This window comes from Mus musculus, chromosome 16 (genome assembly GCF_000001635.26).
Source record: "Mus musculus strain C57BL/6J chromosome 16, GRCm38.p6 C57BL/6J".
Taxonomy (NCBI): domain Eukaryota; kingdom Metazoa; phylum Chordata; class Mammalia; order Rodentia; family Muridae; genus Mus; species Mus musculus.
Genome location: NC_000082.6, coordinates 89,068,446 through 89,082,088, shown reverse-complemented (window position 1 = coordinate 89,082,088; position 13,643 = coordinate 89,068,446). Strand labels below are relative to the sequence as shown.

General features: G+C 36.7%; 1 long non-coding RNA gene across 1 annotated transcript in view; it reads left to right on the top strand.

Annotated features, from left to right (window-relative positions):
- Positions 1–12,588, top strand: part of Gm41487 — a 90,579-nt gene extending 77,991 nt beyond the window's left edge. The window contains exons 2-3 of the long non-coding RNA XR_876223.1: positions 9,431–9,521; positions 12,086–12,588. This is a non-coding gene — a long non-coding RNA (predicted gene, 41487). The remainder of the gene's footprint in view (positions 1–9,430; positions 9,522–12,085) is intronic.
- Positions 12,589–13,643: the final 1,055 nt, after the last annotated feature.

The window sequence follows — 13,643 nt, the reverse complement described above, 5'->3', positions numbered from 1 at the left end:
TTCATATAGACAAATGATATATAGACCAAAAAAGAAAGTATAGAAACAACATCCTTCCCAATAGTCACAAAAATTATAAAATATCTTGGTATAATTTTAACCAAACAGATGAAAGATTTGTATGACAAGAACTTCAAGTCTCTGAAGAAAGAAATTGAAGAAGACCACAGAAGATGGAAACATCTCACATGCTCATTGATTGGTAGAGTTAAAATAGTAAAAATGCCCATCCTAGCAAAAGCAATCTACAGATTCAACGTTATCCTCAGCAAACTTCCAACACAATTCTTCACAGACATGGGAAGAACATTTCTCAACTTCATATGGACAAAGAAAAAGTGTAGGATAGAGAAAACAATTATCAACAATAAAAGAACATTTAGGGGAATAACCATCTGTAATTTCAAGCTGCACTACAAAGCAGTAATGATAAAAACCAAATGGTATTGGTAGAGAGACAGATAGATACATCCATGGAATAGAATTAAGACCCATAAATAAACCCATACACCTATGGAAATTTGATCTTTGACAAAGAGGCCAAAACCATAAAGTGGAAAAAAGAAAGTATCTTTAATAAATAGTGCTGGTCTAACTGGTGGTCTGCATGTAGAAGAGTGCAAATTGATCCATATTTATCTCTTTGTACAAAGCTCGAGTCCAACTGGATCAAGCACCTCCACATAAAATCAGATATACTGAATATAATAGAAAAGAAAGTGGGAAATAGCTTTGAACACATTGGCACAGGGGAAAATTTCCTGAACAAACCATGAATCGATCAGGCTCTAAGATCAACAATTGACAAATTGGACCTTGTGGAACTGAAAAGCTTATTAAGGCAAAGGAATCTGTCAATAGAATAAAATGGTAACCTACAGATTGGGAAAAGATCTTCGCTAACTCTACATCCAATAGAAGGCTAGTACTCAAAATATATGAAGAATTAAAGAAGGTAGATTCCAAAGAAACCAAATAACCCAATTAAAAAATAGGGCACAGAGCTAAACAAAGAATTCTCTACAGAGGAATCTTGAATGGCTGAGAAGCATTTAAAGACATGCTCACCATCCTTAATCATCAGGGAAATGGAAATCAAAAGGACCCTGAGATTCCACCTTACACTAATCAGAATGGCCAAAATAAAAAAAGGCAAGCGATAGTAAGAGGGTGTGAAGATTCCATTGCTGGTGGAATTGCCAGCTGGTACAACCACTCTGGAAATCATTGTGGCGGTTCCTCAGATTATTGGAAATTGTTCTACCTGTAGACCCAGCTATATCATTCCCAGGAATATACCCAAAAGATGTGCCATAATACCACAATGACAAGTGCTCTACTATGTTCACAACAGCTTTATTTATAATATCCAGAAGCTGCAAACAACCCAGATGTCCCTCAACAAATGAATGGATACAGAAAATGTGGTTCATTTACACAATGGAATACTTTCCAGCTATTAAAAATGAGAACTTCATAAATATTTTAGGCAAATGGGTGGAATTAGGAAATATCCTGAGTGGGTAACCCAGACCCAAAAGTACATGCGTGGTAACTACTAATAAGTGGATATTAGCCAAAAAGTTTAGAACATACCCATGATACAATTTATAGAACTTAGGAAGTGTAAAAAGAAGAAAGGTCCAAGTGTGCATACCAGAAACCCACTTAGAAGGGGAGCAAAATAATCATGGAAAGTAGAGCGGGGAGGAAACTGTGTGGGAGACACAAAGGGGAAGGATCAGGTATGGGAAGAGACAGGTGAAATGAGTTTTCTATCAAGGAATATCTCCTGAGTCTCTAATATAGAATTGGTTGGGTGTTAATTAGTTCCTTTTAGTAGTAATTAGTGTTGTAAATGCTTCCTACAAATGAGTAGTCCCTGGAAATACTGAGTTGTATTTTTCATGTACATAGGAATGAGGTTGACGTTTTCAGTGAGCATCTAGATGTCTGATTCCAATATTCACACAAATATAGATTAAGATACTGAGGAAAATTTTGGAGAACCTGCCGAATAGGATTTTATTTTAGAAAATGAGAAGTCTATGATGAGAGATCTGGAATTGCAGAGGTATCAGAGCAGCGCACAAGTTCATAAGCTGAGCATCAGTCTATTAGCAAGAAAGCTTCCTCCTCAGTCTGCATGGGAGCCTGACACAGGACCTGGGAAATGCCCTGTTATTTATTGCACATGCATGAGCTGTAAGGACCTTACAGCTCCGACTAGTCAAACAATGCCACCACAAAGATGCAGGTGAATGATTCTATATTTTATTGTAAGTTATTAGTTTATTTGTGTGTGTATTAAAATATAATTTCAATCGTTTATTTAAAGATATACTGTTAATCCCAATTTTAGTAATCATATGTTACTGCCCAAAACCCATAACTTATTGGTACAGCTTTATCAAAGTGGTAGCATTAGATAAAATGCCATTATTTGGACAGTGAGTCTTGGCTGATAGGTGTGTGTAGAAAGGTATATAGCTCGAATAACTCAAGTGTTCCCAAATAATGCAAATAATTAACACTACATACTTTCCTATGCTCCATAACAATAAAACACCATTTTATCCTGAAGAGGTGCTTACAAAAGGTGAAATAAAATCTGTTCACCTTTACGATGTGTTAGTTACTGTTTATCACTGTGAATTTGCTTCTTACTGTTTACTCTCTCTGTTGCAGCACTGTGTGCTAGAGTTTCTCACTAAGTCACGGAGACATTTAAAAGTGTGGTTTTTCTCAGAGTAGCTTGTTAAAGTGATTTAATTGCAAACGTCTAATGCTAAGGTATTGAATGAATGTCTCTATATATTTGCATTAGTGTATGGAATATTAATCCTCATAGCAACTGAAATATACAATGGGGTTAGAAACAACAACAACAACAACAACAGCAACAACAACCTAAAAAAAAAAACAAACAAATAAAAGGGCTTGTATTATTTATGAGGTTTTTGAAATAACTTAATTTTCGTGAATTCCTCTTTTTGTTTTCCTTTTTTTGTGACCAAATTCATAACAGAAAAAGTTAATGAAAGTAACTGCTTATTTTGAGTATGATTTTTTAAAAAAGAAATTTATTCACTTGTATGAATGTATGGATGTGTGAGCTTCTGCTACTTGTGTACATAGGATTCTGTGAAGTTGCATTACAGGCAGTTGTGAGTTGCCCAGTGTGGGTGGTGGGAACTGAACTCCTAAATGCTCTTAACTGCAGAACCATCTCTTTAGTTCAAGAATTGTGTATTCTGACTAATGATATCAGAGGATTCAGTCATGGTCACTTGGACATATGAGCTTATGTAGAACTGTAGTGCCAGGGAAATGTTAGTGGTTCCCAAAACAGACAGGAGCCAATCAGATGGAACTCACAGAAGGTTCTTTATTCTATTTGTGCTATCTCAGCATCTCTCCAAGGCCCTGCCCAATGTACCACCATCACACAGGATGGTTTTAGTAAACAGCAAGCAAGGAATATGTGTGCAAGCATCTAACTGGAAAGTCACTATGGCCTTTAACATAATTGTCTGGTGCTGTAAGTCATAAACTTAACTTCGGCTCCCTTCTGCATTGATGGTCATTAAGCAAGGTTTGGGGTTGTAACCTAGGGGTACAGGTTTGTTGGGGGAATAACCTGGAGACACTGGCCTAGTTGAGGATGTAAACTGGAGACGCTGTTCTTGCTGGGGATTAGCCTAGAGACTGGTTTTGTTGGAGGGCAACTTGGAAACTAATGCTAGGTACCAGGTGTCAATTTACCTGAGTTCAAACTTAGGTCAGGCAGGTTCTCTAAAATGGACTCTGAACTTAAAAGATTTGGCATCTCAGAACACTATAGAAGCACAACCATGCATAGCTTTTTTCTCATTGCAGGTAGGAAGCAGAAAAAAGAATGGACCTGGAGTCTGTTATGGCCTTCAAAAACATGACCCTGGTGACTTAATTCTAGCTAGATTGTGCCACCAAAATTCCCAATATAGTAAAACGTCACCACAAAAAGGGGGGGGGGGAGGTAGGCAAATGTTCAAAACTATGATAGGCACTTTATATTTAAAACCTAGTATATATTAAGACAATGATTTGTGAATCAACTGAGAAGCAGTATGAAAATCAGAAACCCACTAAAACCTGACCAAGTTCTCACAGTAAAGCTAAGAGTAAGTATAAAAAAGGTTGTTACAACAAAAAACAACATATACATAAACATACACAAAGTTGGACAAGTGTAAACTACCCTCAAGAAACCTCCTATCATACACACAACTAATCTTACCATAGTAAAACAGGATGAAAATGAACTTCTTCATGTCAGTCACTTTAAATTACATGGCCTGGTTGTGTGTGTGTGTGTGTGTGTGTGTGTGTGTGTGTGTGTGTACACTTGTGTCAGTAACTAAGTCCCAAGTTTCAAGCCTGGTTGAGGTTGATGTGACATCATAGATACTGGCACTCGGCTGTATTTTATAAAATTATCTTGATTTTGAAAGTAGCTATGCCGACTGGGCTGTAGCATGTCTGCTCGTGTGTATGATAAACCAGAGTGGCACAGGAGGAGACTGCTTGTTTGAGCTACCTCAATATCATTTCAAAGACTGCTTCCTGTGAAGACAAACGCTCATTCCACTGAAGCTGCGCTCCAGATTCTGTTTAAGATGAATGAGATGAATGTTTAAGCTTTACAGAATTGTTCCAGATCCCCATGTCAAAGACAAGGCATGTAATAAAAAAAAAGGAGAGCACTCCAAAGTATTTCTGTGAGATCTTGTATAAAATGAAGGTAACCAATAAAACAACACACACAAACACACACACACACACACACACACACACACATGTGCCATTGAATGGATACATTTCATTGTGCATGAACATGAATTTTGTTCTATTTTGTTTTAAGTTCATAAAGAAAGCTTATACCAGTGAAGTCTAATTTTCCCATCACTTAGAACTAAAATGTTTTCTCTATAATTAATCATAATTTATTCAATAAGTTCTTATTGTCTACAAAAATACAGCAAGTTTTCAGACCATTTATTAATATTTTTCATGTAAACCCATGTTCTTCTTAAGATTAGATTGTGGAACTTTGAAAGAAATCTTTTTCAGAAAGGAAAAAGGGCCTTGAGATGGAAAAATGTAAATGCTATAATGCATATTAGTTTTATAATTTCTTATTCCATTACATATGCGTGTGTATACGTATACATATGCATCTACATTGCAGACTTTCTGTGTATGGCCATTTGCTTTATTAAGTACTCCTTTATGCATGTATAAGAGTATATTAAATTGTGGAGATTCACAAACACAGACTCAAGATTTAATAAGTGTCAATATTCTGCCATAGGCTTTCCCTATTCCTGTGTAATTTTTAAAATCAACCATTTCTATGATACAATTTTCTTATCAATATTTTATTACAAAAGGATTTTCTCATATATATATATATATATATATATATATATATATATATATATATATATATATATATAAAATCTCCATAAATCTATTTCCACACCAATCTTGGTATCCTCTAAAAGTTAACTCATATTAAACTTTCCAGAAATTCTTCTTCAAAATATATTTTGTAGGATTTTAAGGATAGAACTCATATTACATTAAGATATATCTTTCTGTTCTTTTAAGAGTTGTAATAGTCTGTGGGATGCTTGTTTCCTGATGAACTATTGGCTACTGGTAGATCATAGAAGAGTGATTGATGGCTGTGGTCTCTATTTGTATATCTAACACAGTGTCCACCAGATTCAAAAAGATGGTTCTCAAATCCTGGTAACATGAATGAACCTCATTAAAATCAAATGAGCTGAGAACGACACACAGAGAGAGAGAGAGAGAGAGAGAGAGAGAGAGAGAGAGAGAGAGAGAGGGAGAGGGAGAGGGAGGGAGAGGGAGGAGAGGGACAGGGAGAGGAAGGAGAGGGAGAGGGAGGGGGAAGGGGGAGGGGGAAGGGGGAGGGGGAAGGGGGAGGGAGAGAGGGAGAGAGGGAGGAGACGGAGAGGGGGAGGGGGAAGGGGGAGGGGGGAGGGAGAAGGGGAGAGGGGAGAAGAGGAAGAGGAAGAGGAAGAGGAAGAGGAAGAGGAAGAGGAAGAGAGAGGTTGAATAATTTGAAAAATATTTCTAGGCCATTTTATAAGTTTTGATAACTCTCTCTTTAGTCCAGCAGACTATTTTTTATAATTATGTTATGTGCATTTGAATAGGTATAACCATAGATGTCAAGAAGTGGTTTGATAACATGATCTTTGTGTAAAACAATAATTGTACTGATTGTTCCAGTTCTGAGCCCTTGTCAGGTTATATGGGATGAGAGCATGACTTACTTCCTTGGTGGTAGACTTCAAATCCATTCCAAGAGTAGGTGGTTTCTACTACAAACGTTTTATCACTATTGCACTACAAGACACATCTCTGGCAGGTAATTAGCTCTCAGTCGCCACACCTGAGTAAGTGCTTTGATGACTTTTCATTTCCCACAGCATAAAAGCAGTTTTTATTTTGGAGAGGGGAGTACTGTGGGGGTTAGGCAGTAGAAAGAAACCTTCTAAGTCAGCTCAAGATTCTGATTTTAAAATCTTGTCACTATTTCAGCATTTATGAGTTAGTGATGTCTCATAAAGAGGAGACCAACGATAGAAATAGGCGGAAATATGGATACCGGTGGAAAACAGTTATGAGTATCAAGGTTTGGCTCTTGTCCTACTTGGCCTTCTCCTGGAAATAAAAGAGAAATCATATGGAGACAAATAGGAGAATTTCTCACTTATGGGTATTGTAGACCATTATTAAGGGGAGTACAGGATAAGTGATAAATGTTAATTTAATCAATTTAACATATGAGACATTATTTACTGGTGCCATTCACACACAGATTTTGTGTTAAAATGGGGAATGAGATATCTGCTTAACTGAATAAAGCTGAGTGGGGTCACGTATCTAACAGCTCAGCACAGAGTCTACCCTTTCTAGAGCATTTTCCAGGAAGGAATTGCTTAGAACATCTCTGCCTTTGGCTTATGTGTTCATCGTGGACTAACGAGAGATGCTCATAAAAGACTCACCGGCAGAACAGGCTAAACACAAGGATAGCTGCTGCAAAAGTCTAGAGGAATCATGATTTTTTAGAAGTCGTAAGGTTTTACAGCATGTCTGGGATATTTTTCTAACACCACTCACCACAGACAGATAAATATAAACAAAAGGAAATCAGGCTCAATCCTGATTCCTACAAATTCTTGATTGTAAAGTATATTGAAAGTGTAAAGAAGAGTGGGTATGTGTTACGCCATTTCTACTTCTGTTGCAATGGCTGTTGGTCACGATTTAATGTCCACTTTGTAGGGTAGTAGAGTTTAGTGATAAAGCACAGTAGTAGGATATTGGGGATAAAAACACTGCTTCTCTTAGGATGAGTGTGCAGATGGGTAATGTGGAAATTGATGAATTTCTTTAGTGCTGCATTACATAATTCACAAGTATAGTTAGTAGGATTATCTTTACTATCAAAGCAGGCAGTGGGGAACATTTCTGAATTTTCTCTTTATTTTTAGCCATAGGTTATATTATACGGCTAATCAACTAGATCTCTCTGAAGGTCTTATGAGTTACAAGATTACTTGAAGAATTAAGTGTACCACTTTGGAAGATTGCTTATTTAAATTTCATAGATTCTTTATTCGTTCATTCTTGTTTTTAATAGCATGGTTTTACAGATTTTCCTGACAAAATGATAAGTTCTTTCTTCATTGCTAATGCCTTTATTGGCCTGAGATATATTTGTTCAGCAGAAAGTAGCCATGATATATCTGATTCCTGAAGATTGAATTCCCAAAGTGTAAATCCCCCCAAATGCTGTTCAGAAAAAAATTAAAATAGCAAGTTTTGTCATGCTAACTGTGGCAATTTCAGTGTTCATGACCATTGGTGTCCAAAAGGAAATACAGAGAAGAGAGAGAAGCCTAATATTGGGTCAGGAAGCATTTAAGTAGCAAAACAAAAAACTGGAGTTTAGTCACCTGTCTCTCGTGAGCACTAGCATTCTTTCAACGTATTGGCTCATTCAAAAGGAAATACTTCATGGTAGGCTAGGAATGCTCACAATAGTGTTGGAGGTGTCACTAATATTATTTATGCCATTTTTCGTGGTCTGAATATGAATGTATGAGAAATGTGATTCCACACACCCTAACCAACATAGAGAGATGGTAGAATGGGGAAAACAGTCTTCAGATTCTTTGTGGTATAAACTAGAGAAATCACAGGAGAATTTTAAAACGGAACAGTGCTATGTAGACAAAGAACGTGAAAATGTTTTAAGATGTGAGTCATGTCTTAAAGGAGGGAAAGTGTGAATAAATAAATAATAAATAATCAGCTACTCGTCACACTGCAAGACTTCAAAATAAGACGAATGCTCCTCAGTGCTGGCCGGTTCCCTTGATGGACCTCTATGCAACCGCACACCACCGTTATATGCGTTTCTCATGCTGATATTTTTTTTGTACGGTTTTGCAATAAGATTCTAGCACTCTCCTCATCATTCCAAAGTTGTACCTTTCAACCAAGGAAATGATGGGAAAAAAAAACATACTATTTTATTTAAAAATTGCATTTTCATGGAAGCTATAAATCAATACCTCCAAGAAAGACATTACAGAGGGACACAGGAGAGATTCAATGATATTTTTCAAATTACGCTCAAAAAAGCAATTTTATTATATTTCAAAGAGACACCGGTCTTTTTATTACTCTTGAAATTAGTAACAGAGTACTGAGATTGATAGTGTCAATGTTCTACATAGTTTGTTCCTGCAATTGATTGTGTCAATGTTTTACATAGCTTGTTCCTACGCTTCTATTTTCCACTCCATTCCCTACTTCCATCTTTTCCCATTCACCCCCTTTGTCTTCTAAGCCATCAGCCTCCTTCCCACTTTCATGCTTTCTGTATGACAGGTTTTTTCTTTTTCTCCCATGTTAAAATATCTTTTTATTCCTTATCATTCCATTTCTAATTTAATGACTTTTACACTTGCCTATACATAGCATTATAAACACACACACATAATATACATGCATGAACACATAAGCATATACACATATGCACACACATATACATATATATGTTCATATATAGACATATATATACATATATGTATAATATGCCCATGTATTCTAGGATCCATGTATGAGAGAAAACTCTCACACTTGTTTTCCCAGATGGAGTCGTATTTATTTCAGTGTAATCATTTTCAGTTAAGTGTATAATATGATTCTTTCATCGTAACCACCATACACATTTAGCATCCTTAACCCTAGGGTGAAGAGAAGTGGCGTTCTATATTTTCCTATGATATTGATAAATCATATACTGTACAATGTTTATTAATTTATTTTCTCCTCCAAGCCCCCTCTTGCAAGGATTCAGAGTTGAGCAGGTAATTTGGACAAAGTCATCAAGGACCACGGGAGAGATAACTGCAAACACACGTTCATAGGTATGCTTATCATGTGCTTCTAATTTGAAAGCATGGAAATCACATAAGTATACCCCGCACTAATTAGTTAATTGGTTTATTTTCCTCTGTTTCTTTCTTTTTTTCTTTTTAATTAGCTACTTTCTTCATTCACATCTCCAGTGCTATCCCAAAAGTCCCCCATGCCCTCCACCCCCACTCCCCCACCCACCCACTCCCACTTCTTGGCACGGGCGTTCCCCTGCACTGAGGCATATAAAGTCTGCATGACCAATGGGCCTCTCTTTCCACTGATGGCTGACCAAGCCCTATTCTGATACATATGCAGCTAGAGACATGAGCTCCAGTGGGCACTGGTTAGTTCATATTGTTGTTCCACCCATAGGGTTGCAGTTCCCCTCAGCTCCTTGGGTATTTTCTCTAGCTCCTCCATTGGGGGCCCTGTGTTCAATCCAATAGCTGACTGTGAGCATCCACTTCTGTGTTTGCCAGGCCCCAGTATAGTCTCATAAGAGACAGCTATATCAGGGTCCTTTCAGCAAAATCCCTGGTGTATGCAATGGTGTCAGCATTTGGAGGCTGATTATGGGATGGATCCCTGGGTATGGCAGTCTCTAGACATTCTACCCCTTCGTCTCAGCTCCAAACTTCGTCTCTGCAACTCCCTCCATGGGCGTTCCACTTCCAATTCTAAGAAGGGGCAAAGCGTCCACACCCTGGTCTTTGTTCCTCCTGAGTCTCATGTACTTCGCAAATTGTATCCTATATCTTGGGTATTCTAAGTTTCTGGGCTAATATCCACTTATCAGTGAGTACATATCATGTGAGTTCTTTTGTGATTGGGTTACCTCACTAAGGATGATGCCCTCCAGGTCCATCATTTGCCTAGGAATTTCATAAATTCATTCTTTTTAATAGCTGAGTAGTACTCCATTGTGTAAATGTACCACATTTTCTGTATCCATACCTCTGTTGAGGGACATCTGGGTTCTTTCCAGCTTCTGGCTATTATAAATAAGGCTGCTATGAACATAGTGGAGCATGTGTCCTTCTTACCGGTTAGAACATCTTCTGGATATATGCCCAGGAGAGGTATTGTGGGATCCTCCGGTAGTATTATGTCCAATTTTCTGAGGAACCGCCAGACTGATTTGCAGAGTGGTTGTACAAGCTTGCAATTCCACCAACAATGGAGTAGTGTTCCTCTTTCTCCACATACTCGCCAGCATCTGCTATCACCTGAATTTTTGATCTTAGCCATTCTGACTGGTGTGAGGTGGAATCTCAGGACTCAATTCCTCAGTTTCATCTAGAAAACACAAACTTGCTTTATGGCTTTCGGGAACTGTCCTTGGTGCTGAACCAGGAACATGCCATTGAGAATAGCTTTATTCCTTAGAATTATTGTATGTCTCTGTCATAGTAGATGGACTGTATTATCTTTGTAGACAATCATTTAAAAATATAATATTACACCTGCACATAGTATTTTAATGTTTCATATGATAAGACAATGTGACACAACTTCAAATATTTTATAGAAGTCCATAAATATTTTTATTGACTCATAATTTAAATTTAAAATTAATAGAAATTTGACATTTTCACTGATCATACCTATTTTCTCTATTAATAGTTTGTAGTAATATGTATCACAATTATTCCAAAATTGGAATATCTCTATCAATCATTTGAAGAAAGTTCATAAATTCAAGTGAAAAATCATAAAATATTAACATTTTAATTCAAAGTAGTCCTAAAGAACTTGGTTTTGAGGTTGTGCTAAATGTATTTCTTGATCTGGATGGAAGCTATATTTAACACAATAAAGTTTTTGTATCTTCAACAGAACAGCTTTAAACATAAAATGCAAAATCACTGTAAGATGGAAATAGAGATGTGACATTTTATGTCTGACACTTCCATGTGTTAATGGAGTAACGATTACTAGAGACTATCAAAGACAAAATTATTGGGGTGACTGACTTTACATTATATGATACAAAATATGGTTTTAATATCTGTGCTAGTCTGTGGAGAACATTGCGAACTGAAACATTCAAGAGTGAGGCATGGCCTTCAGTTCTCAAGTGTACACTTCCAATAAAACAGCCAAGCTCTGAACCACGTGGGTGTGGCCCTGTGTACTGAGCATGTTGTAGGATTTTACTCATTAATTAAGAGTTTGCCATATGGAATAATATTTTAAGATGATCAGTGTAAATCACTGAAGCAATTATAGTTTCATTAAAAACAAATTTCCTGATTAACACATTCTCACATGTAAGCTTTTGTGTCACTGTTCATGTGGAGAGTGCTCTGTTCTTAGGTTTACACATAAGAAATGTTGTAAGCATCATGTTACAGCACCAGGACAACTGCCAAAGTAAAATTTTTTATTGAAAATAATTAGCTAGTCTCATTTGAGGAATGTTGAGTGAGCATATTCTGTGTAGAATAACAATAGTAACATAACAATACCAAAAGAAAAATTTGTATAAAACTAGACTTTCTGCATGTATTTCATGCATATATTCAATTAGCATGATGGATGAAGTGTTTAAAATGTTCTTTTTCTTCCCTAGTAAGTCAAGGTGAATAACTGTTATTTAAAATAAATGAAGAGAAGGACCCAGCCACGGAATCAGGAAACAGATAAGTTCTGGAGTATTCTTAGTTTTTTTTTCTCAGTAAAATCATTAGGTCTAGTATCTCCTATATCATCACAGGCTACAATAGCTGTATCCATATCTGTCACAACCATAGCCCAGGATACCATATCCACAGTCACAGCTGCAAACATAGCCCAGGCCACAGAAACCTGGGCCACCATAGCCCAGGGCACCATATTACCACAATAACACATAACATGAAAGTAGACTGTTTTCATTAAGAATTAAGGGTAACAGTGTCATCTATCTGAGCACTGTATCTGTCCATCACTATAATGCCCTGTCAGTGGTGGATGGGACAAACTACAGTAACAGCACCTCTCAAAATTCATTCTATCTATAATTAAGAAACAGCCTCACTATTGTCATTGTTTAAACAAGGAATTCTCACAGACTGCATGCTCGTTCTTTTCTTTCAGCTAGTAGTCTCATGATCAAATCATATGACTTGACTTATTAGTCATTATATTTAAAAATCTGAACCAAGTTACAGACAAGTTACAGAAAAATGATTTGACACAACTTAAGGAACTTAAGAAGAAAATAAAACAAGCTACTTTTGTGAAGATTTGGTGTCTAGATATTTTAACCATACGTACTTTATTTCTATGAGATACTAAAAGATCGATGTTTCCTCATCAAATCAGTAGATTCTGGTAAGTAATCTTTATGTGTTTTTACCTGGTGTTGTTTCTTTATAAAATAATTTAAAAAGTTTTGTAGTATGGCTCACAATAGAATCAGTGTACATGCCCATCAACAAGCAGAAGGATGAAAAAATTGTGGCATAGCTATGCAATTAAAATTCTTTTTAGCTACAAGGAATGTTGAGATCATAACAATTTCTAGAACAGAATAGAACTTGACATTGTGGATGTTAAGTGACTTGCTTTCTACTTTCTGCTTTTGTTTTTTTGTTTTGTTTTTGTTTTTTTGTTTTTGGGTTTTTTGTTGTTGTTGTTTGTTTGTTTTTGTACTATATCAACTTCATATGCACGAAGTTTCTCTAAAGTTTCACGTATCTCCTGGATCTGGATTGCTGGGGCGATCTGCTGCAGCAGCCTTTGGCTCTCTCTGTGCCTTGTAAAACCAGAGTCTTGGGTCTGGAATAGTTTATCACCCAAATAGACAAATAAGTACTACAGAGTTAGTTGTATGTGTCATCCTGTGTAGTGCTCTTTTTCCTGTTTCAAGCTCGCTGTTTACTTTGTTCTGTTTGGTCTATTTGGCAGTGGCTTGGCTTTCATTGCTTTAGACTCCTTAGAGAAAGGGAAGGCATCCTTGTGTTGAAACATTAGTGATAGGTCTGTGATAATATTTGTTAAACACCAAGGACATAGAGTTTTCTGCTGCCATAATCATTCCACATGGGGTGACTTATGTTCACAAAATTGCCTAGAATTATAACAGAGAGGCCATAATTCCATGCAAGGGTTATGAGCTCTGTTCAGAAGACTACAATGAAACAGGC